Source organism: Crinia signifera, chromosome 8 (genome assembly GCF_055691185.1).
Source record: "Crinia signifera chromosome 8, ASM5569118v1, whole genome shotgun sequence".
Classification (NCBI taxonomy): domain Eukaryota; kingdom Metazoa; phylum Chordata; class Amphibia; order Anura; family Myobatrachidae; genus Crinia; species Crinia signifera.
In genome coordinates, this window is record NC_139224.1 from 65,188,684 (window position 1) to 65,207,677 (window position 18,994).

An 18,994-nucleotide genomic window follows, 5' to 3' on the forward strand; every position below is an offset into this window, starting at 1 on the left:
AAAATCATGTGTTGGTAATGTAAAAAGACATACAGGACATGATATAAGCAGGTGGTCTCAAATTAATCTACTAAAGAGGCTCAACACTGTTTAGCTGCTAAAAGCAGTTGGAATTGGGCCGAAACAGTGTGTTAAGTTTTTAGGTGATGGCTATTGTGTCTGTTTGACCTCTTCCAAATGTCTGTATCGGCAATAAAAAGAAAATTTTTCCAATTTAAATAGCTAGAGAATCAAAACAATTTGCCAGTAATGGGAAAAAACCTACAGCACCTGGTGTTCCCATATGGTCTCCCACCCAAGTACTAACCAGGCCCAACACTGCTTAGCTTCCAAGATCAGACGAGATTGGACGCATCCAATGTGGTATGGCTGTAGGTGAGATACAGGCACTATTTTGCCCTCTTCTACTTCTATAACCAGGTAAGCTAATAAAAATGTTTCCTAACTGTTTTGGCTTACTGAAAAAAATCATGTGTTGGTAATGAAAAAAGACCTACAGGACATGATATAAGCAGGTGGTCTCAAATTAATCTACTAAAAAGGCTCAACACTGTTTAGCTGCCAAAAGCAGTTGGAATTGGGCCTTAACAATGTGGTAAGTTTTTAGGTGATGGCTATTGTGTCTGTTTGACCTCTTCCAAATGTCTGTACTGGCAATAAAAAAAGTTTCCAATTTAAATAGCTAGAGAAAAAAAACAATTTGCCAGTAATGGAAAAAATCCTACAGCACCGGGTGTTCCCATGTGGTCTCCCACCCAAGTACTAACCAGACCCAACACTGCTTAGCTTCCAAGATCAGATGAGATTGGGCGTATCCAATAGGGTATGGCTGTAGGTGAAATACAAGCACTTTTTTGCCCTCTTCTACTTCTATAACCAGGTAAGCTAATAAAAAAGTTTCCTAACAGTTTTGGCTTACTGAAAAAAATCATGTGTTGGTAATGTAAAAAGACCTACAGGACATGATATAAGCAGGTGGTCTCAAATTAATCTACTAAAGAGGCTCAACACTGTTTAGCTGCCAAAAGCAGTTGGAATTGGGCCGAAACAGTGTGGTAAGTTTTTAGGTGATGGCTATTGTGTCTGTTTGACCTCTTCCAAATGTCTGTATCGGCAATAAAAAGAAAAAGTTTCCAATTTACAGTAAATAGCTAGAGAATCAAAACAATTTGCCAGTAATGGGAAAAAACCTACAGCACCTGGTGTTCCCATGTGGTCTCCCACCTAAATACTAACCAGGCCCAACACTGCTTAGCTTCCAAGATCAGACGAGATTGGGCGTATCCAATGTGGTATGGCTGTAGGTGAGATACAGGCACTTTTTTGCCCTCTTCTACTTCTATAACCAGGTAAGTTAATAAAAAAGTTTCCTAACTGTATTGGCTTACTGAAAAAAATCATGTGTTGGTAATGTAAAAAGACCTACATGACATGATATAAGCAGGTGGTCTCAAATTAATCTACTAAAGAGGCTCAACACTGTTTAGCTGCCAAAAGCAGTTGGAATTGGGCCGAAACAGAGTGGTAAGTCTTTAGGTGATGACTATTGTGTCTGTTTGACCTCTCCCAAATGTCTGTATGTATAGGCAATAAAAAGAAAAAGTTTCCAATTTAAATAGCTAGAGAATAAAAACAATTTGCCAGTAATGGGAAAAAACCTACAGCACCTGGTGTTCCCATATGGTCTCCCACCCAAGTACTAACCAATCCCAACACTGCTTAGCTTCCAAGATCAGACGAGATTAGGCGTATCCAATGTGGTATGGCTGTAGGTGAGATACAGGCACTTTTTTGCCCTCTTCTACTTCTATAACCAGGTAAGTTAATAAAAAAGTTTCCTAACTGTTTTGGCTTACTGAAAAAAATCATGTGTTGGTAATGTAAAAAGACCTACATGACATGATATAAGCAGGTGGTCTCAAATTAATCTACTAAAGAGGCTCAACACTGTTTAGCTGCCAAAAGCAGTTGGAATTGGGCCGAAACAGTGTGGTAAGTCTTTAGGTGATGACTATTGTGTCTGTTTGACCTCTCCCAAATGTCTGTATCGGCAATAAAAAGAATAAGTTTCCAATTTAAATAGCTAGAGAATAAAAACAATTTGCCAGTAATGGGAAAAAACCTACAGCACCTGGTGTTCCCATATGGTCTCCCACCCAAGTACTAACCAGGCCCAACACTGCTTAGCTTCCAAGATCAGACGAGATTAGGCATATCCAATGTGGTATGGCTGTAGGTGAGATACAGGCACTTTTTTGCCCTCTTCTACTTCTATAACCAGGTAAGCTAATAAAAAAGTTTCCTAACTGTTTTGGCGTACTGAAAAAAATCATGTGTTGGTAATGTAAAAAGACCTACAGGACATGATATAAGCAGGTGGTCTCAAATTAATCTACTAAAAAGGCTCAACACTGTTTAGCTGCCAAAAGCAGTTGGAATTGGGCCTTAACAATGTGGTAAGTTTTTTGGTGATGGCTATTGTGTCTGTTTGACCTCTTCCAAATGTCTGTACTGGCAATAAAAAAAAGTTTACAATTTAAATAGCTAGCGAATAAAAACAATTTGCCAGTAATGGAAAAAATCCTACAGCACCGGGTGTTCCCATGTGGTCTCCCACCCAATTACTAACCAGGCCCAACGCTGCTTAGCTTCCAAGATCAGACGAGATTAGGCATATCCAATGTGGTATGGCTGTAGGTGAGATACAGGCACTTTTTTGCCCTCTTCTACTTCTATAACCAGGTAAGCTAATAAAAAAGTTTCCTAACAGTTTTGGCTTACTGAAAAAAATCATGTGTTGGTAATGTAAAAAGACCTACAGGACATGATATAAGCAGGTGGTCTCAAATTAATCTACTAAAGAGGCTCAACACTGTTTAGCTGCCAAAAGCAGTTGGAATTGGGCCGAAACAGTGTGGTAAGTTTTTAGGTGATGGCTATTGTGTCTGTTTGACCTCTTCCAAATGTCTGTATCGGCAATAAAAAGAAAAAGTTTCCAATTTACAGTAAATAGCTAGAGAATCAAAACAATTTGCCAGTAATGGGAAAAAACCTACAGCACCTGGTGTTCCCATGTGGTCTCCCACCTAAGTACTAACCAGGCCCAACACTGCTTAGCTTCCAAGATCAGACGAGATTGGGCGTATCCAATGTGGTATGGCTGTAGGTGAGATACAGGCACTTTTTTGCCCTCTTCTACTTCTATAACCAGGTAAGTTAATAAAAAAGTTTCCTAACTGTATTGGCTTACTGAAAAAAATCATGTGTTGGTAATGTAAAAAGACCTACATGACATGATATAAGCAGGTGGTCTCAAATTAATCTACTAAAGAGGCTCAACACTGTTTAGCTGCCAAAAGCAGTTGGAATTGGGCCGAAACAGAGTGGTAAGTCTTTAGGTGATGACTATTGTGTCTGTTTGACCTCTCCCAAATGTCTGTATCGGCAATAAAAAGAAAAAGTTTCCAATTTAAATAGCTAGAGAATAAAAACAATTTGCCAGTAATGGGAAAAAACCTACAGCACCTGGTGTTCCCATATGGTCTCCCACCCAAGTACTAACCAAGCCCAACACTGCTTAGCTTCCAAGATCAGACGAGATTAGGCGTATCCAATGTGGTATGGCTGTAGGTGAGATACAGGCACTTTTTTGCCCTCTTCTACTTCTATAACCAGGTAAGTTAATAAAAAAGTTTCCTAACTGTTTTGTCTTACTGAAAAAAATCATGTGTTGGTAATGTAAAAAGACCTACATGACATGATATAAGCAGGTGGTCTCAAATTAATCTACTAAAGAGGCTCAACACTGTTTAGCTGCCAAAAGCAGTTGGAATTGGGCCGAAACAGTGTGGTAAGTCTTTAGGTGATGACTATTGTGTCTGTTTGACCTCTCCCAAATGTCTGTATCGGCAATAAAAAGAATAAGTTTCCAATTTAAATAGCTAGAGAATAAAAACAATTTGCCAGTAATGGGAAATAACCTACAGCACCTGGTGTTCCCATATGGTCTCCCACCCAAGTACTAACCAGGCCCAACACTGCTTAGCTTCCAAGATCAGACGAGATTAGGCATATCCAATGTGGTATGGCTGTAGGTGAGATACAGGCACTTTTTTGCCCTCTTCTACTTCTATAACCAGGTAAGCTAATAAAAAAGTTTCCTAACTGTTTTGGCGTACTGAAAAAAATCATGTGTTGGTAATGTAAAAAGACCTACAGGACATGATATAAGCAGGTGGTCTCAAATTAATCTACTAAAAAGGCTCAACACTGTTTAGCTGCCAAAAGCAGTTGGAATTGGGCCTTAACAATGTGGTAAGTTTTTTGGTGATGGCTATTGTGTCTGTTTGACCTCTTCCAAATGTCTGTACTGGCAATAAAAAAAAGTTTACAATTTAAATAGCTAGCGAATAAAAACAATTTGCCAGTAATGGAAAAAATCCTACAGCACCGGGTGTTCCCATGTGGTCTCCCACCCAAGTACTAACCAGGCCCAACACTGCTTAGCTTCCAAGATCAGGCGTAACCAATGTGGTATGGCTGTAGGTGAAATACAAGCACTTTTTTGCCCTCTTCTACTTCTATAACCAGGTAAGCTAATAAAAAAGTTTCCTAACAGTTTTGGCTTACTGAAAAAAATCATGTGTTGGTAATGTAAAAAGACCTACAGGACATGATATAAGCAGGTGGTCTCAAATTAATCTACTAAAGAGGCTCAACACTGTTTAGCTGCCAAAAGCAGTTGGAATTGGGCCGAAACAGTGTGGTAAGTTTTTAGGTGATGGCTATTGTGTCTGTTTGACCTCTTCCAAATGTCTGTATCGGCAATAAAAAGAAAAAGTTTCCAATTTAAATAGCTAGAGAATCAAAAAAATTGCCAGTAATGGGAAAAAACCTACAGCACCTGGTGTTCCCATGTGGTCTCCCACCTAAGTACTAACCAGGCCCAACACTGCTTAGCTTCCAAGATCAGACGAGATTGGGCGTATCCAATGTGGTATGGCTGTAGGTGAGATACACGCACTTTTTTGCCCTCTTCTACTTCTATAACCAGGTAAGTTAATAAAAAAGTTTCCTAACTGTATTGGCTTACTGAAAAAAATCATGTGTTGGTAATGTAAAAAGACCTACATGACATGATATAAGCAGGTGGTCTCAAATTAATCTACTAAAGAGGCTCAACACTGTTTAGCTGCCAAAAGCAGTTGGAATTGGGCCGAAACAGTGTGGTAAGTCTTTAGGTGATGACTATTGTGTCTGTTTGACCTCTCCCAAATGTCTGTATCGGCAATAAAAAGAAAAAGTTTCCAATTTAAATAGCTAGAGAATAAAAACAATTTGCCAGTAATCGGAAAAAACCTACAGCACCTGGTTTTCCCATATGGTCTCCCACCCAAGTACTAACCAGGCCCAACACTGCTTAGCTTCCAAGATCAGACGAGATTGGGCGTATCCAATGTGGTATGGCTGTAGGTGAGATACAGGCACTTTTTTGCCCTCTTCTACTTCTATAACCAGGTAAGTTAATAAAAAAGTTTCCTAACTGTATTGGCTTACTGAAAAAAATCATGTGTTGGTAATGTAAAAAGACCTACATGACATGATATAAGCAGGTGGTCTCAAATTAATCTACTAAAGAGGCTCAACACTGTTTAGCTGCCAAAAGCAGTTGGAATTGGGCCGAAACAGAGTGGTAAGTCTTTAGGTGATGACTATTGTGTCTGTTTGACCTCTCCCAAATGTCTGTATCGGCAATAAAAAGAAAAAGTTTCCAATTTAAATAGCTAGAGAATAAAAACAATTTGCCAGTAATGGGAAAAAACCTACAGCACCTGGTGTTCCCATATGGTCTCCCACCCAAGTACTAACCAAGCCCAACACTGCTTAGCTTCCAAGATCAGACGAGATTAGGCGTATCCAATGTGGTATGGCTGTAGGTGAGATACAGGCACTTTTTTGCCCTCTTCTACTTCTATAACCAGGTAAGTTAATAAAAAAGTTTCCTAACTGTTTTGTCTTACTGAAAAAAATCATGTGTTGGTAATGTAAAAAGACCTACATGACATGATATAAGCAGGTGGTCTCAAATTAATCTACTAAAGAGGCTCAACACTGTTTAGCTGCCAAAAGCAGTTGGAATTGGGCCGAAACAGTGTGGTAAGTCTTTAGGTGATGACTATTGTGTCTGTTTGACCTCTCCCAAATGTCTGTATCGGCAATAAAAAGAATAAGTTTCCAATTTAAATAGCTAGAGAATAAAAACAATTTGCCAGTAATGGGAAATAACCTACAGCACCTGGTGTTCCCATATGGTCTCCCACCCAAGTACTAACCAGGCCCAACACTGCTTAGCTTCCAAGATCAGACGAGATTAGGCATATCCAATGTGGTATGGCTGTAGGTGAGATACAGGCACTTTTTTGCCCTCTTCTACTTCTATAACCAGGTAAGCTAATAAAAAAGTTTCCTAACTGTTTTGGCGTACTGAAAAAAATCATGTGTTGGTAATGTAAAAAGACCTACAGGACATGATATAAGCAGGTGGTCTCAAATTAATCTACTAAAAAGGCTCAACACTGTTTAGCTGCCAAAAGCAGTTGGAATTGGGCCTTAACAATGTGGTAAGTTTTTTGGTGATGGCTATTGTGTCTGTTTGACCTCTTCCAAATGTCTGTACTGGCAATAAAAAAAAGTTTACAATTTAAATAGCTAGCGAATAAAAACAATTTGCCAGTAATGGAAAAAATCCTACAGCACCGGGTGTTCCCATGTGGTCTCCCACCCAAGTACTAACCAGGCCCAACACTGCTTAGCTTCCAAGATCAGGCGTAACCAATGTGGTATGGCTGTAGGTGAAATACAAGCACTTTTTTGCCCTCTTCTACTTCTATAACCAGGTAAGCTAATAAAAAAGTTTCCTAACAGTTTTGGCTTACTGAAAAAAATCATGTGTTGGTAATGTAAAAAGACCTACAGGACATGATATAAGCAGGTGGTCTCAAATTAATCTACTAAAGAGGCTCAACACTGTTTAGCTGCCAAAAGCAGTTGGAATTGGGCCGAAACAGTGTGGTAAGTTTTTAGGTGATGGCTATTGTGTCTGTTTGACCTCTTCCAAATGTCTGTATCGGCAATAAAAAGAAAAAGTTTCCAATTTAAATAGCTAGAGAATCAAAAAAATTGCCAGTAATGGGAAAAAACCTACAGCACCTGGTGTTCCCATGTGGTCTCCCACCTAAGTACTAACCAGGCCCAACACTGCTTAGCTTCCAAGATCAGACGAGATTGGGCGTATCCAATGTGGTATGGCTGTAGGTGAGATACACGCACTTTTTTGCCCTCTTCTACTTCTATAACCAGGTAAGTTAATAAAAAAGTTTCCTAACTGTATTGGCTTACTGAAAAAAATCATGTGTTGGTAATGTAAAAAGACCTACATGACATGATATAAGCAGGTGGTCTCAAATTAATCTACTAAAGAGGCTCAACACTGTTTAGCTGCCAAAAGCAGTTGGAATTGGGCCGAAACAGTGTGGTAAGTCTTTAGGTGATGACTATTGTGTCTGTTTGACCTCTCCCAAATGTCTGTATCGGCAATAAAAAGAAAAAGTTTCCAATTTAAATAGCTAGAGAATAAAAACAATTTGCCAGTAATCGGAAAAAACCTACAGCACCTGGTTTTCCCATATGGTCTCCCACCCAAGTACTAACCAGGCCCAACACTGCTTAGCTTCCAAGATCAGACGAGATTGGGCGTATCCAATGTGGTATGGCTGTAGGTGAGATACAGGCACTATTTTGCCCTCTTCTACTTCTATAACCAGGTAAGCTAATAAAAATGTTTCCTAACTGTTTTGGCTTACTGAAAAAAATCATGTGTTGGTAATGTAAAAAGACCTACAGGACATGATATAAGCAGGTGGTCCCAAATTAATCTACTAAAAAGGCTCAACACTGTTTAGCTGCCAAAAGCAGTTGGAATTGGGCCGAAACAGTGTGGTAAGTCTTTAGGTGATGACTATTGTGTCTGTTTGACCTCTCCCAAATGTCTGTATCGGCAATAAAAAGAAAAAGTTTCCAATTTAAATAGCTAGAGAATAAAAACAATTTGCCAGTAATGGGAAAAAACCTACAGCACCTGGTGTTCCCATATGGTCTCCCACCCAAGTACTAACCAAGCCCAACACTGCTTAGCTTCCAAGATCAGACGAGATTAGGCGTATCCAATGTGGTATGGCTGTAGGTGAGATACAGGCACTTTTTTGCCCTCTTCTACTTCTATAACCAGGTAAGTTAATAAAAAAGTTTCCTAACTGTTTTGTCTTACTGAAAAAAATCATGTGTTGGTAATGTAAAAAGACCTACATGACATGATATAAGCAGGTGGTCTCAAATTAATCTACTAAAGAGGCTCAACACTGTTTAGCTGCCAAAAGCAGTTGGAATTGGGCCGAAACAGTGTGGTAAGTCTTTAGGTGATGACTATTGTGTCTGTTTGACCTCTCCCAAATGTCTGTATCGGCAATAAAAAGAATAAGTTTCCAATTTAAATAGCTAGAGAATAAAAACAATTTGCCAGTAATGGGAAATAACCTACAGCACCTGGTGTTCCCATATGGTCTCCCACCCAAGTACTAACCAGGCCTAACACTGCTTAGCTTCCAAGATCAGACGAGATTAGGCATATCCAATGTGGTATGGCTGTAGGTGAGATACAGGCACTTTTTTGCCCTCTTCTACTTCTATAACCAGGTAAGCTAATAAAAAAGTTTCCTAACTGTTTTGGCGTACTGAAAAAAATCATGTGTTGGTAATGTAAAAAGACCTACAGGACATGATATAAGCAGGTGGTCTCAAATTAATCTACTAAAAAGGCTCAACACTGTTTAGCTGCCAAAAGCAGTTGGAATTGGGCCTTAACAATGTGGTAAGTTTTTTGGTGATGGCTATTGTGTCTGTTTGACCTCTTCCAAATGTCTGTACTGGCAATAAAAAAAAGTTTACAATTTAAATAGCTAGCGAATAAAAACAATTTGCCAGTAATGGAAAAAATCCTACAGCACCGGGTGTTCCCATGTGGTCTCCCACCCAAGTACTAACCAGGCCCAACACTGCTTAGCTTCCAAGATCAGACGAGATTGGGCGCATCCAATGTGGTATGGCTGTAGGTGAAATACAAGCACTTTTTTGCCCTCTTCTACTTCTATAACCAGGTAAGCTAATAAAAAAGTTTCCTAACAGTTTTGGCTTACTGAAAAAAATCATGTGTTGGTAATGTAAAAAGACCTACAGGACATGATATAAGCAGGTGGTCTCAAATTAATCTACTAAAGAGGCTCAACACTGTTTAGCTGCCAAAAGCAGTTGGAATTGGGCCGAAACAGTGTGGTAAGTCTTTAGGTGATGACTATTGTGTCTGTTTGACCTCTCCCAAATGTCTGTATCGGCAATAAAAAGAAAAAGTTTCCAATTTAAATAGCTAGAGAATAAAAACAATTTGCCAGTAATGGGAAAAAACCTACAGCACCTGGTGTTCCCATATGGTCTCCCACCCAAGTACTAACCAGGCCCAACACTGCTTAGCTTCCAAGATCAGACGAGATTAGGCATATCCAATGTGGTATGGCTGTAGGTGAGATACAGGCACTTTTTTGCCCTCTTCTACTTCTATAACCAGGTAAGTTAATAAAAAAGTTTCCTAACTGTTTTGGCTTACTGAAAAAAATCATGTGTTGGTAATGTAAAAAGACCTACAGGACATGATATAAGCAGGTGGTCTCAAATTAATCTACTAAAAAGGCTCAACACTGTTTAGCTGCCAAAAGCAGTTGGAATTGGGCCTTAACAATGTGGTAAGTTTTTAGGTGATGGCTATTGTGTCTGTTTGACCTCTTCCAAATGTCTGTACTGGCAATAAAAAAAAGTTTCCAATTTAAATAGCTAGAGAATAAAAACAATTTGCCAGTAATGGAAAAAATCCTACAGCACCGGGTGTTCCCATGTGGTCTCCCACCCAAGTACTAACCAGGCCCAACACTGCTTAGCTTCCAAGATCAGACGAGATTGGGCGTATCCAGTGTGGTATGGCTGTAGGTGAAATACAAGCACTTTTTTGCCCTCTTCTACTTCTATAACCAGGTAAGCTAATAAAAAAAGTTTCCTAACAGTTTTGGCTTACTGAAAAAAATCATGTGTTGGTAATGTAAAAAGACCTACAGGACATGATATAAGCAGGTGGTCTCAAATTAATCTACTAAAGAGGCTCAACACTGTTTAGCTGCCAAAAGCAGTTGGAATTGGGCCGAAACAGTGTGGTAAGTTTTTAGGTGATGGCTATTGTGTCTGTTTGACCTCTTCCAAATGTCTGTATCGGCAATAAAAAGAAAAAGTTTCCAATTTAAATAGCTAGAGAATCAAAAAAATTGCCAGTAATGGGAAAAAACCTACAGCACCTGGTGTTCCCATGTGGTCTCCCACCTAAGTACTAACCAGGCCCAACACTGCTTAGCTTCCAAGATCAGACGAGATTGGGCGTATCCAATGTGGTATGGCTGTAGGTGAGATACACGCACTTTTTTGCCCTCTTCTACTTCTATAACCAGGTAAGTTAATAAAAAAGTTTCCTAACTGTATTGGCTTACTGAAAAAAATCATGTGTTGGTAATGTAAAAAGACCTACATGACATGATATAAGCAGGTGGTCTCAAATTAATCTACTAAAGAGGCTCAACACTGTTTAGCTGCCAAAAGCAGTTGGAATTGGGCCGAAACAGTGTGGTAAGTCTTTAGGTGATGACTATTGTGTCTGTTTGACCTCTCCCAAATGTCTGTATCGGCAATAAAAAGAAAAAGTTTCCAATTTAAATAGCTAGAGAATAAAAACAATTTGCCAGTAATCGGAAAAAACCTACAGCACCTGGTTTTCCCATATGGTCTCCCACCCAAGTACTAACCAGGCCCAACACTGCTTAGCTTCCAAGATCAGACGAGATTGGGCGTATCCAATGTGGTATGGCTGTAGGTGAGATACAGGCACTATTTTGCCCTCTTCTACTTCTATAACCAGGTAAGCTAATAAAAATGTTTCCTAACTGTTTTGGCTTACTGAAAAAAATCATGTGTTGGTAATGTAAAAAGACCTACAGGACATGATATAAGCAGGTGGTCCCAAATTAATCTACTAAAAAGGCTCAACACTGTTTAGCTGCCAAAAGCAGTTGGAATTGGGCCTTAACAATGTGGTAAGTTTTTAGGTGATGGCTATTGTGTCTGTTTGACCTCTTCCAAATGTCTGTACTGGCAATAAAAAAAAGTTTCCAATTTAAATAGCTTGAGAATAAAAACAATTTGCAAGTAATGGAAAAAATCCTACAGCACCGGGTGTTCCCATGTGGTCTCCCACCCAAGTACTAACCAGGCCCAACACTGCTTAGCTTCCAAGATCAGACGAGATTGGGCGTATCCAATGTGGTATGGCTGTAGGTGAAATACAAGCACTTTTTTGCCCTCTTCTACTTCTATAACCAGGTAAGCTAATAAAAAAGTTTCCTAACAGTTTTGGCTTACTGAAAAAAATCATGTGTTGGTAATGTAAAAAGACCTACAGGACATGATATAAGCAGGTGGTCTCAAATTAATCTACTAAAGAGGCTCAACACTGTTTAGCTGCCAAAAGCAGTTGGAATTGGGCCGAAACAGTGTGGTAAGTTTTTAGGTGATGGCTATTTTGTCTGTTTGACCTCTTACAAATGTCTGTATCGGCAATAAAAAGAAAAAGTTTCCAATTTAAATAGCTAGAGAATCAAAACAATTTGCCAGTAATGGGAAAAAAACCTACAGCACCTGGTGTTCCCATATGGTCTCCCACCTAAGTACTAACCAGGCCCAACACTGCTTAGCTTCCAAGATCAGACGAGATTGGGCATATCCAATGTGGTATGGCTGTAGGTGAAATACAAGCACTTTTTTGCCCTCTTCTACTTCTATAACCAGGTAAGCTAATAAAAAAGTTTCCTAACAGTTTTGGCTTACTGAAAAAAATCATGTGTTGGTAATGTAAAAAGACCTACAGGACATGATATAAGCAGGTGGTCTCAAATTAATCTACTAAAGAGGCTCAACACTGTTTAGCTGCCAAAAGCAGTTGGAATTGGGCCGAAACAGTGTGGTAAGTCTTTAGGTGATGACTATTGTGTCTGTTTGACCTCTCCCAAATGTCTGTATCGGCAATAAAAAGAAAAAGTTTCCAATTTAAATAACTAGAGAATAAAAACAATTTGCCAGTAATGGGAAAAAACCTACAGCACCTGGTGTTCCCATATGGTCTCCCACCCAAGTACTAACCAGGCCCAACACTGCTTAGCTTCCAAGATCAGACGAGATTGGGCGTATCCAATGTGGTATGGCTGTAGGTGAGATACAGGCACTATTTTGCCCTCTTCTACTTCTATAACCAGGTAAGCTAATAAAAATGTTTCCTAACTGTTTTGGCTTACTGAAAAAAATCATGTGTTGGTAATGTAAAAAGACCTACAGGACATGATATAAGCAGGTGGTCTCAAATTAATCTACTAAAAAGGCTCAACACTGTTTAGCTGCCAAAAGCAGTTGGAATTGGGCCTTAACAATGTGGTAAGTTTTTAGGTGATGGCTATTGTGTCTGTTTGACCTCTTCCAAATATCTGTACTGGCAATAAAAAAAAGTTTCCAATTTAAATAGCTAGAGAATAAAAACAATTTGCCAGTAATGGAAAAAATCCTACAGCACCGGGTGTTCCCATGTGGTCTCCCACCCAAGTACTAACCAGGCCCAACACTGCTTAGCTTCCAAGATCAGACGAGATTGGGCGTATCCAATGTAGTATGGCTATAGGTGAAATACAAGCACTTTTTTGCCCTCTTCTACTTCTATAACGAGGTAAGCTAATAAAAAAGTTTCCTAACAGTTTTGGCTTACTGAAAAAAATCATGTGTTGGTAATGTAAAAAGACCTACAGGACATGATATAAGCAGGTGGTCTCAAATTAATCTACTAAAGAGGCTCAACACTGTTTAGCTGCCAAAAGCAGTTGGAATTGGGCCGAAACAGTGTGGTAAGTTTTTAGGTGATGGCTATTGTGTCTGTTTGACCTCTTCCAAATGTCTGTATCGGCAATAAAAAGAAAAAGTTTCCAATTTAAATAGCTAGAGAATCAAAAAATTTGCCAGTAATGGGAAAAAACCTACAGCACCTGGTGTTCCCATGTGGTCTCCCACCTAAGTACTAACCAGGCCCAACACTGCTTAGCTTCCAATATCAGACGAGATTAGGCATATCCAATGTGGTATGGCTGTAGGTGAGATACAGGCACTTTTTTGCCCTCTTCTACTTCTATAACCAGGTAAGTTAATAAAAAAGTTTCCTAACTGTTTTGGCTTACTGAAAAAAATCATGTGTTGGTAATGTAAAAAGACCTACATGACATGATATAAGCAGGTGGTCTCAAATTAATCTACTAAAGAGGCTCAACACTGTTTAGCTGCCAAAAGCAGTTGGAATTGGGCCGAAACAGTGTGGTAAGTCTTTAGGTGATGACTATTGTGTCTGTTTGACCTCTCCCAAATGTCTGTATCGGCAATAAAAAGAAAAAGTTTCCAATTTAAATAGCTAGAGAATAAAAACAATTTGCCAGTAATGGGAAAAAACCTACAGCACCTGGTGTTCCCATATGGTCTCCCACCCAAGAAACTAACCAGGCCCAACACTGCTTAGCTTCCAAGATCAGACGAGATTAGGCATATCCAATGTGGTATGGCTGTAGGTGAGACACACGCACTTTTTTGCCCTCTTCTACTTCTATAACCAGGTAAGTTAATAAAAAAGTTTCCTAACTGTTTTGGCTTACTGAAAAAAATCATGTGTTGGTAATGTAAAAAGACCTACAGTACATGATATAAGCAGGTGGTCTCAAATTAATCTACTAAAAAGGCTCAACACTGTTTAGCTGCCAAAAGTAGTTGGAATTGGGCCTTAACAATGTGGTAAGTTTTTAGGTGATGGCTATTGTGTCTGTTTGACCTCTTCCAAATGTCTGTACTGGCAATAAAAAAAAGTTTCCAATTTAAATAGCTAGAGAATAAAAACAATTTGCCAGTAATGGAAAAAATCCTACAGCACCGGGTGTTCCCATGTGGTCTCCCACCCAAGTACTAACCAGGCCCAACACTGCTTAGCTTCCAAGATCAGACGAGATTGGGCGTATCCAATGTGGTATGGCTGTAGGTGAAATACAAGCACTTTTTTGCCCTCTTCTACTTCTATAACCAGGTAAGCTAATAAAAAAGTTTCCTAACAGTTTTGGCTTACTGAAAAAAATCATGTGTTGGTAATGTAAAAAGACCTACAGGACATGATATAAGCAGGTGGTCTCAAATTAATCTACTAAAGAGGCTCAACACTGTTTAGCTGCCAAAAGCAGTTGGAATTGGGCCGAAACAGTGTGGTAAGTTTTTAGGTGATGGCTATTGTGTCTGTTTGACCTCTTCCAAATGTCTGTATCGGCAATAAAAAGAAAAAGTTTCCAATTTAAATAGCTAGAGAATCAAAAAAATTGCCAGTAATGGGAAAAAACCTACAGCACCTGGTGTTCCCATGTGGTCTCCCACCTAAGTACTAACCAGGCCCAACACTGCTTAGCTTCCAAGATCAGACGAGATTGGGCGTATCCAATGTGGTATGGCTGTAGGTGAGATACAGGCACTTTTTTGCCCTCTTCTACTTCTATAACCAGGTAAGTTAATAAAAAAGTTTCCTAACTGTATTGGCTTACTGAAAAAAATCATGTGTTGATAATGTAAAAAGACCTACATGACATGATATAAGCAGGTGGTCTCAAATTAATCTACTAAAGAGGCTCAACACTGTTTAGCTGCCAAAAGCAGTTGGAATTGGGCCGAAACAGTGTGGTAAGTCTTTAGGTGATGACTATTGTGTCTGTTTGACCTCTCCCAAATGTCTGTATCGGCAATAAAAAGAAAAAGTTTCCAATTTAAATAGCTAGAGAATAAAAACAATTTGCCAGTAATCGGAAAAAACCTACAGCACCTGGTGTTCCCATATGGTCTCCCACCCAAGTACTAACCAGGCCCAACACTGCTTAGCTTCCAAGATCAGACGAGATTGGGCGTATCCAATGTGGTATGGCTGTAGGTGAGATACAGGCACTATTTTGCCCTCTTCTACTTCTATAACCAGGTAAGCTAATAAAAATGTTTCCTAACTGTTTTGGCTTACTGAAAAAAATCATGTGTTGGTAATGTAAAAAGACCTACAGGACATGATATAAGCAGGTGGTCCCAAATTAATCTACTAAAAAGGCTCAACACTGTTTAGCTGCCAAAAGCAGTTGGAATTGGGCCTTAACAATGTGGTAAGTTTTTAGGTGATGGCTATTGTGTCTGTTTGACCTCTTCCAAATGTCTGTACTGGCAATAAAAAAAAGTTTCCAATTTAAATAGCTTGAGAATAAAAACAATTTGCAAGTAATGGAAAAAATCCTACAGCACCGGGTGTTCCCATGTGGTCTCCCACCCAAGTACTAACCAGGCCCAACACTGCTTAGCTTCCAAGATCAGACGAGATTGGGCGTATCCAATGTGGTATGGCTGTAGGTGAAATACAAGCACTTTTTTGCCCTCTTCTACTTCTATAACCAGGTAAGCTAATAAAAAAGTTTCCTAACAGTTTTGGCTTACTGAAAAAAATCATGTGTTGGTAATGTAAAAAGACCTACAGGACATGATATAAGCAGGTGGTCTCAAATTAATCTACTAAAGAGGCTCAACACTGTTTAGCTGCCAAAAGCAGTTGGAATTGGGCCGAAACAGTGTGGTAAGTTTTTAGGTGATGGCTATTTTGTCTGTTTGACCTCTTACAAATGTCTGTATCGGCAATAAAAAGAAAAAGTTTCCAATTTAAATAGCTAGAGAATCAAAACAATTTGCCAGTAATGGGAAAAAAACCTACAGCACCTGGTGTCCCCATGTGGTCTCCCACCTAAGTACTAACCAGGCCCAACACTGCTTAGCTTCCAAGATCAGACGAGATTGGGCGTATCCAATGTGGTATGGCTGTAGGTGAAATACAAGCACTTTTTTGCCCTCTTCTACTTCTATAACCAGGTAAGCTAATAAAAAAGTTTCCTAACAGTTTTGGCTTACTGAAAAAAATCATGTGTTGGTAATGTAAAAAGACCTACAGGACATGATATAAGCAGGTGGTCTCAAATTAATCTACTAAAGAGGCTCAACACTGTTTAGCTGCCAAAAGCAGTTGGAATTGGGCCGAAACAGTGTGGTAAGTTTTTAGGTGATGGCTATTGTGTCTGTTTGACCTCTTCCAAATGTCTGTATCGGCAATAAAAAGAAAAAGTTTCCAATTTAAATAGCTAGAGAATCAAAAAATTTGCCAGTAATGGGAAAAAAACTACAGCACCTGGTGTTCCCATGTGGTCTCCCACCTAAGTACTAACCAGGCCCAACACTGCTTAGCTTCCAAGATCAGACGAGATTGGGCGTATCCAATGTGGTATGGCTGTAGGTGAGATACAGGCACTTTTTTGCCCTCTTCTACTTCTGTAACCAGGTATGTTAATAAAAAAGTTTCCTAACTGTATTGGCTTACTGAAAAAAATCATGTGTTGGTAATGTAAAAAGACCTACATGACATGATATAAGCAGGTGGTCTCAAATTAATCTACTAAAGAGGCTCAACACTGTTTAGCTGCCAAAAGCAGTTGGAATTGGGCCGAAACAGTGTGGTAAGTCTTTAGGTGATGACTATTGTGTCTGTTTGACCTCTCCCAAATGTCTGTATCGGCAATAAAAAGAAAAAGTTTCCAATTTAAATAACTAGAGAATAAAAACAATTTGCCAGTAATGGGAAAAAACCTACAGCACCTGGTGTTCGCATATGGTCTCCCACCCAAGTACTAACCAGGCCCAACACTGCTTAGCTTCCAAGATCAGATGAGATTGGGCGTATCCAATGTGGTATGGCTGTAGGTGAGATACAGGCACTATTTTGCCCTCTTCTACTTCTATAACCAGGTAAGCTAATAAAAATGTTTCCTAACTGTTTTGGCTTACTGAAAAAAATCATGTGTTGGTAATGTAAAAAGACCTACAGGACATGATATAAGCAGGTGGTCTCAAATTAATCTACTAAAAAGGCTCAACACTGTTTAGCTGCCAAAAGCAGTTGGAATTGGGCCTTAACAATGTGGTAAGTTTTTAGGTGATGGCTATTGTGTCTGTTTGACCTCTTCCAAATATCTGTACTGGCAATAAAAAAAAGTTTCCAATTTAAATAGCTAGAGAATAAAAACAATTTGCCAGTAATGGAAAAAATCCTACAGCACCGGGTGTTCCCATGTGGTCTCCCACCCAAGTACTAACCAGGCCCAACACTGCTTAGCTTCCAAGATCAGACGAGATTGGGCGTATCCAATGTGGTATAGCTATAGATGAAATACAAGCACTTTTTTGCCCTCTTCTACTTCTATAACGAGGTAAGCTAATAAAAAAGTTTCCTAACAGTTTTGGCTTACTGAAAAAAATCATGTGTTGGTAATGTAAAAAGACCTACATGACATGATATAAGCAGGTGGTCTCAAATTAATCTACTAAAGAGGCTCAACACTGTTTAGCTGCCAAAAGCAGTTGGAATTGGGCCGAAACAGTGTGGTAAGTCTTTAGGTGATGACTATTGTGTCTGTTTGACCTCTCCCAAATGTCTGTATCGGCAATAAAAAGAAAAAGTTTCCAATTTAAATAGCTAGAGAATCAAAAAAATTGCCAGTAATGGGAAAAAACCTACAGCACCTGGTGTTCCCATGTGGTCTCCCACCTAAGTACTAACCAGGCCCAACACTGCTTAGCTTCCAAGATCAGACGAGATTGGGCGTATCCAATGTGGTATGGCTGTAGGTGAGATACAGGCACTTTTTTGCCCTCTTCTACTTCTATAACCAGGTAAGTTAATAAAAAAGTTTCCTAACTGTATTGGCTTACTGAAAAAAATCATGTGTTGGTAATGTAAAAAGACCTACATGACATGATATAAGCAGGTGGTCTCAAATTAATCTACTAAAGAGGCTCAACACTGTTTAGCTGCCAAAAGCAGTTGGAATTGGGCCGAAACAGTGTGGTAAGTCTTTAGGTGATGACTATTGTGTCTGTTTGACCTCTCCCAAATGTCTGTATCGGCAATAAAAAGAAAAAGTTTCCAATTTAAATAGCTAGAGAATAAAAACAATTTGCCAGTAATCGGAAAAAACCTACAGCACCTGGTGTTCCCATATGGTCTCCCACCCAAGTACTAACCAGGCCCAACACTGCTTAGCTTCCAAGATCAGACGAGATTGGGCGTATCCAATGTGGTATGGCTGTAGGTGAGATACAGGCACTATTTTGCCCTCTTCTACTTCTATAACCAGGTAAGCTAATAAAAATGTTTCCTAACTGTTTTGGCTTACTGAAAAAAATCATGTGTTGGTAATGTAAAAAGACCTACAGGACATGATATAAGCAGGTGGTCCCAAATTAATCTACTAAAAAGGCTCAACACTGTTTAGCTGCCAAAAGCAGTTGGAATTGGGCCTTAACAATGTGGTAAGTTTTTAGGTGATGGCTATTGTGTCTGTTTGACCTCTTCCAAATGTCTGTACTGGCAATAAAAAAAAGTTTCCAATTTAAATAGCTTGAGAATAAAAACAATTTGCAAGTAATGGAAAAAATCCTACAGCACCGGGTGTTCCCATGTGGTCTCCCACCCAAGTACTAACCAGGCCCAACACTGCTTAGCTTCCAATATCAGACGAGATTGGGCGTATCCAATGTGGTATGGCTGTAGGTGAAATACAAGCACTTTTTTGCCCTCTTCTACTTCTATAACCAGGTAAGCTAATAAAAAAGTTTCCTAACAGTTTTGGCTTACTGAAAAAAATCATGTGTTGGT

At 39.3% G+C, this 18,994-nt stretch overlaps 37 non-coding genes and 4 pseudogenes across 37 annotated transcripts; all 41 read right to left on the minus strand.

The window, feature by feature from the left end:
• Positions 1-258: 258 nt before the first annotated feature.
• Positions 259-377, minus strand: LOC146031757 (5S ribosomal RNA). Its single transcript, XR_014457214.1, has one exon. It is a non-coding gene; the product is annotated as a 5S ribosomal RNA (ribosomal RNA).
• A 341-nt stretch (positions 378-718) lies between these two features.
• Positions 719-837, minus strand: LOC146034527 (5S ribosomal RNA). The gene has a single exon (XR_014459931.1). It is a non-coding gene; the product is annotated as a 5S ribosomal RNA (ribosomal RNA).
• A 350-nt stretch (positions 838-1,187) lies between these two features.
• Positions 1,188-1,306, minus strand: LOC146032020 (5S ribosomal RNA). Its single transcript, XR_014457469.1, has one exon. It is a non-coding gene; the product is annotated as a 5S ribosomal RNA (ribosomal RNA).
• Positions 1,307-1,655: 349 nt separating this feature from the next.
• On the minus strand, positions 1,656-1,774 carry LOC146027334 (5S ribosomal RNA). The gene has a single exon (XR_014454738.1). It is a non-coding gene; the product is annotated as a 5S ribosomal RNA (ribosomal RNA).
• A 345-nt stretch (positions 1,775-2,119) lies between these two features.
• On the minus strand, positions 2,120-2,238 carry LOC146032889 (5S ribosomal RNA). Its single transcript, XR_014458302.1, has one exon. It is a non-coding gene; the product is annotated as a 5S ribosomal RNA (ribosomal RNA).
• A 342-nt stretch (positions 2,239-2,580) lies between these two features.
• LOC146028332 (5S ribosomal RNA) lies at positions 2,581-2,699 on the minus strand (annotated as a pseudogene).
• A 350-nt stretch (positions 2,700-3,049) lies between these two features.
• LOC146030597 (5S ribosomal RNA) lies at positions 3,050-3,168 on the minus strand. The gene has a single exon (XR_014456087.1). It is a non-coding gene; the product is annotated as a 5S ribosomal RNA (ribosomal RNA).
• A 345-nt stretch (positions 3,169-3,513) lies between these two features.
• LOC146032953 (5S ribosomal RNA) lies at positions 3,514-3,632 on the minus strand. Its single transcript, XR_014458364.1, has one exon. It is a non-coding gene; the product is annotated as a 5S ribosomal RNA (ribosomal RNA).
• A 345-nt stretch (positions 3,633-3,977) lies between these two features.
• On the minus strand, positions 3,978-4,096 carry LOC146032890 (5S ribosomal RNA). Its single transcript, XR_014458303.1, has one exon. It is a non-coding gene; the product is annotated as a 5S ribosomal RNA (ribosomal RNA).
• Positions 4,097-4,438: 342 nt separating this feature from the next.
• On the minus strand, positions 4,439-4,547 carry LOC146029336 (5S ribosomal RNA; annotated as a pseudogene).
• Positions 4,548-4,891: 344 nt separating this feature from the next.
• LOC146030598 (5S ribosomal RNA) lies at positions 4,892-5,010 on the minus strand. The gene has a single exon (XR_014456088.1). It is a non-coding gene; the product is annotated as a 5S ribosomal RNA (ribosomal RNA).
• Positions 5,011-5,355: 345 nt separating this feature from the next.
• Positions 5,356-5,474, minus strand: LOC146030502 (5S ribosomal RNA). Its single transcript, XR_014455993.1, has one exon. It is a non-coding gene; the product is annotated as a 5S ribosomal RNA (ribosomal RNA).
• Positions 5,475-5,819: 345 nt separating this feature from the next.
• On the minus strand, positions 5,820-5,938 carry LOC146032955 (5S ribosomal RNA). The gene has a single exon (XR_014458365.1). It is a non-coding gene; the product is annotated as a 5S ribosomal RNA (ribosomal RNA).
• A 345-nt stretch (positions 5,939-6,283) lies between these two features.
• LOC146032891 (5S ribosomal RNA) lies at positions 6,284-6,402 on the minus strand. Its single transcript, XR_014458304.1, has one exon. It is a non-coding gene; the product is annotated as a 5S ribosomal RNA (ribosomal RNA).
• Positions 6,403-6,744: 342 nt separating this feature from the next.
• Positions 6,745-6,853, minus strand: LOC146029337 (5S ribosomal RNA; annotated as a pseudogene).
• A 344-nt stretch (positions 6,854-7,197) lies between these two features.
• Positions 7,198-7,316, minus strand: LOC146030599 (5S ribosomal RNA). Its single transcript, XR_014456089.1, has one exon. It is a non-coding gene; the product is annotated as a 5S ribosomal RNA (ribosomal RNA).
• Positions 7,317-7,661: 345 nt separating this feature from the next.
• Positions 7,662-7,780, minus strand: LOC146030503 (5S ribosomal RNA). Its single transcript, XR_014455994.1, has one exon. It is a non-coding gene; the product is annotated as a 5S ribosomal RNA (ribosomal RNA).
• Positions 7,781-8,125: 345 nt separating this feature from the next.
• LOC146032956 (5S ribosomal RNA) lies at positions 8,126-8,244 on the minus strand. Its single transcript, XR_014458366.1, has one exon. It is a non-coding gene; the product is annotated as a 5S ribosomal RNA (ribosomal RNA).
• Positions 8,245-8,589: 345 nt separating this feature from the next.
• Positions 8,590-8,708, minus strand: LOC146034605 (5S ribosomal RNA). The gene has a single exon (XR_014460010.1). It is a non-coding gene; the product is annotated as a 5S ribosomal RNA (ribosomal RNA).
• A 342-nt stretch (positions 8,709-9,050) lies between these two features.
• On the minus strand, positions 9,051-9,169 carry LOC146031485 (5S ribosomal RNA). The gene has a single exon (XR_014456952.1). It is a non-coding gene; the product is annotated as a 5S ribosomal RNA (ribosomal RNA).
• Positions 9,170-9,514: 345 nt separating this feature from the next.
• On the minus strand, positions 9,515-9,633 carry LOC146032892 (5S ribosomal RNA). The gene has a single exon (XR_014458305.1). It is a non-coding gene; the product is annotated as a 5S ribosomal RNA (ribosomal RNA).
• A 342-nt stretch (positions 9,634-9,975) lies between these two features.
• LOC146031050 (5S ribosomal RNA) lies at positions 9,976-10,094 on the minus strand. The gene has a single exon (XR_014456527.1). It is a non-coding gene; the product is annotated as a 5S ribosomal RNA (ribosomal RNA).
• A 345-nt stretch (positions 10,095-10,439) lies between these two features.
• On the minus strand, positions 10,440-10,558 carry LOC146030602 (5S ribosomal RNA). Its single transcript, XR_014456091.1, has one exon. It is a non-coding gene; the product is annotated as a 5S ribosomal RNA (ribosomal RNA).
• A 345-nt stretch (positions 10,559-10,903) lies between these two features.
• On the minus strand, positions 10,904-11,022 carry LOC146030504 (5S ribosomal RNA). Its single transcript, XR_014455995.1, has one exon. It is a non-coding gene; the product is annotated as a 5S ribosomal RNA (ribosomal RNA).
• A 342-nt stretch (positions 11,023-11,364) lies between these two features.
• LOC146031814 (5S ribosomal RNA) lies at positions 11,365-11,483 on the minus strand. Its single transcript, XR_014457267.1, has one exon. It is a non-coding gene; the product is annotated as a 5S ribosomal RNA (ribosomal RNA).
• A 346-nt stretch (positions 11,484-11,829) lies between these two features.
• On the minus strand, positions 11,830-11,948 carry LOC146032041 (5S ribosomal RNA). Its single transcript, XR_014457489.1, has one exon. It is a non-coding gene; the product is annotated as a 5S ribosomal RNA (ribosomal RNA).
• A 345-nt stretch (positions 11,949-12,293) lies between these two features.
• LOC146030687 (5S ribosomal RNA) lies at positions 12,294-12,412 on the minus strand. Its single transcript, XR_014456177.1, has one exon. It is a non-coding gene; the product is annotated as a 5S ribosomal RNA (ribosomal RNA).
• A 342-nt stretch (positions 12,413-12,754) lies between these two features.
• On the minus strand, positions 12,755-12,873 carry LOC146033770 (5S ribosomal RNA). Its single transcript, XR_014459179.1, has one exon. It is a non-coding gene; the product is annotated as a 5S ribosomal RNA (ribosomal RNA).
• Positions 12,874-13,217: 344 nt separating this feature from the next.
• Positions 13,218-13,336, minus strand: LOC146034552 (5S ribosomal RNA). The gene has a single exon (XR_014459957.1). It is a non-coding gene; the product is annotated as a 5S ribosomal RNA (ribosomal RNA).
• A 345-nt stretch (positions 13,337-13,681) lies between these two features.
• LOC146028449 (5S ribosomal RNA) lies at positions 13,682-13,801 on the minus strand (annotated as a pseudogene).
• Positions 13,802-14,143: 342 nt separating this feature from the next.
• On the minus strand, positions 14,144-14,262 carry LOC146031815 (5S ribosomal RNA). The gene has a single exon (XR_014457268.1). It is a non-coding gene; the product is annotated as a 5S ribosomal RNA (ribosomal RNA).
• Positions 14,263-14,606: 344 nt separating this feature from the next.
• On the minus strand, positions 14,607-14,725 carry LOC146030603 (5S ribosomal RNA). The gene has a single exon (XR_014456092.1). It is a non-coding gene; the product is annotated as a 5S ribosomal RNA (ribosomal RNA).
• A 345-nt stretch (positions 14,726-15,070) lies between these two features.
• Positions 15,071-15,189, minus strand: LOC146030688 (5S ribosomal RNA). The gene has a single exon (XR_014456179.1). It is a non-coding gene; the product is annotated as a 5S ribosomal RNA (ribosomal RNA).
• A 342-nt stretch (positions 15,190-15,531) lies between these two features.
• LOC146031816 (5S ribosomal RNA) lies at positions 15,532-15,650 on the minus strand. Its single transcript, XR_014457269.1, has one exon. It is a non-coding gene; the product is annotated as a 5S ribosomal RNA (ribosomal RNA).
• Positions 15,651-15,996: 346 nt separating this feature from the next.
• LOC146032804 (5S ribosomal RNA) lies at positions 15,997-16,115 on the minus strand. Its single transcript, XR_014458222.1, has one exon. It is a non-coding gene; the product is annotated as a 5S ribosomal RNA (ribosomal RNA).
• Positions 16,116-16,459: 344 nt separating this feature from the next.
• LOC146031600 (5S ribosomal RNA) lies at positions 16,460-16,578 on the minus strand. The gene has a single exon (XR_014457063.1). It is a non-coding gene; the product is annotated as a 5S ribosomal RNA (ribosomal RNA).
• Positions 16,579-16,923: 345 nt separating this feature from the next.
• Positions 16,924-17,042, minus strand: LOC146031111 (5S ribosomal RNA). Its single transcript, XR_014456586.1, has one exon. It is a non-coding gene; the product is annotated as a 5S ribosomal RNA (ribosomal RNA).
• A 342-nt stretch (positions 17,043-17,384) lies between these two features.
• LOC146034040 (5S ribosomal RNA) lies at positions 17,385-17,503 on the minus strand. Its single transcript, XR_014459446.1, has one exon. It is a non-coding gene; the product is annotated as a 5S ribosomal RNA (ribosomal RNA).
• Positions 17,504-17,847: 344 nt separating this feature from the next.
• On the minus strand, positions 17,848-17,966 carry LOC146030604 (5S ribosomal RNA). Its single transcript, XR_014456093.1, has one exon. It is a non-coding gene; the product is annotated as a 5S ribosomal RNA (ribosomal RNA).
• A 345-nt stretch (positions 17,967-18,311) lies between these two features.
• Positions 18,312-18,430, minus strand: LOC146030689 (5S ribosomal RNA). The gene has a single exon (XR_014456180.1). It is a non-coding gene; the product is annotated as a 5S ribosomal RNA (ribosomal RNA).
• A 342-nt stretch (positions 18,431-18,772) lies between these two features.
• Positions 18,773-18,891, minus strand: LOC146033849 (5S ribosomal RNA). The gene has a single exon (XR_014459257.1). It is a non-coding gene; the product is annotated as a 5S ribosomal RNA (ribosomal RNA).
• Positions 18,892-18,994: the final 103 nt, after the last annotated feature.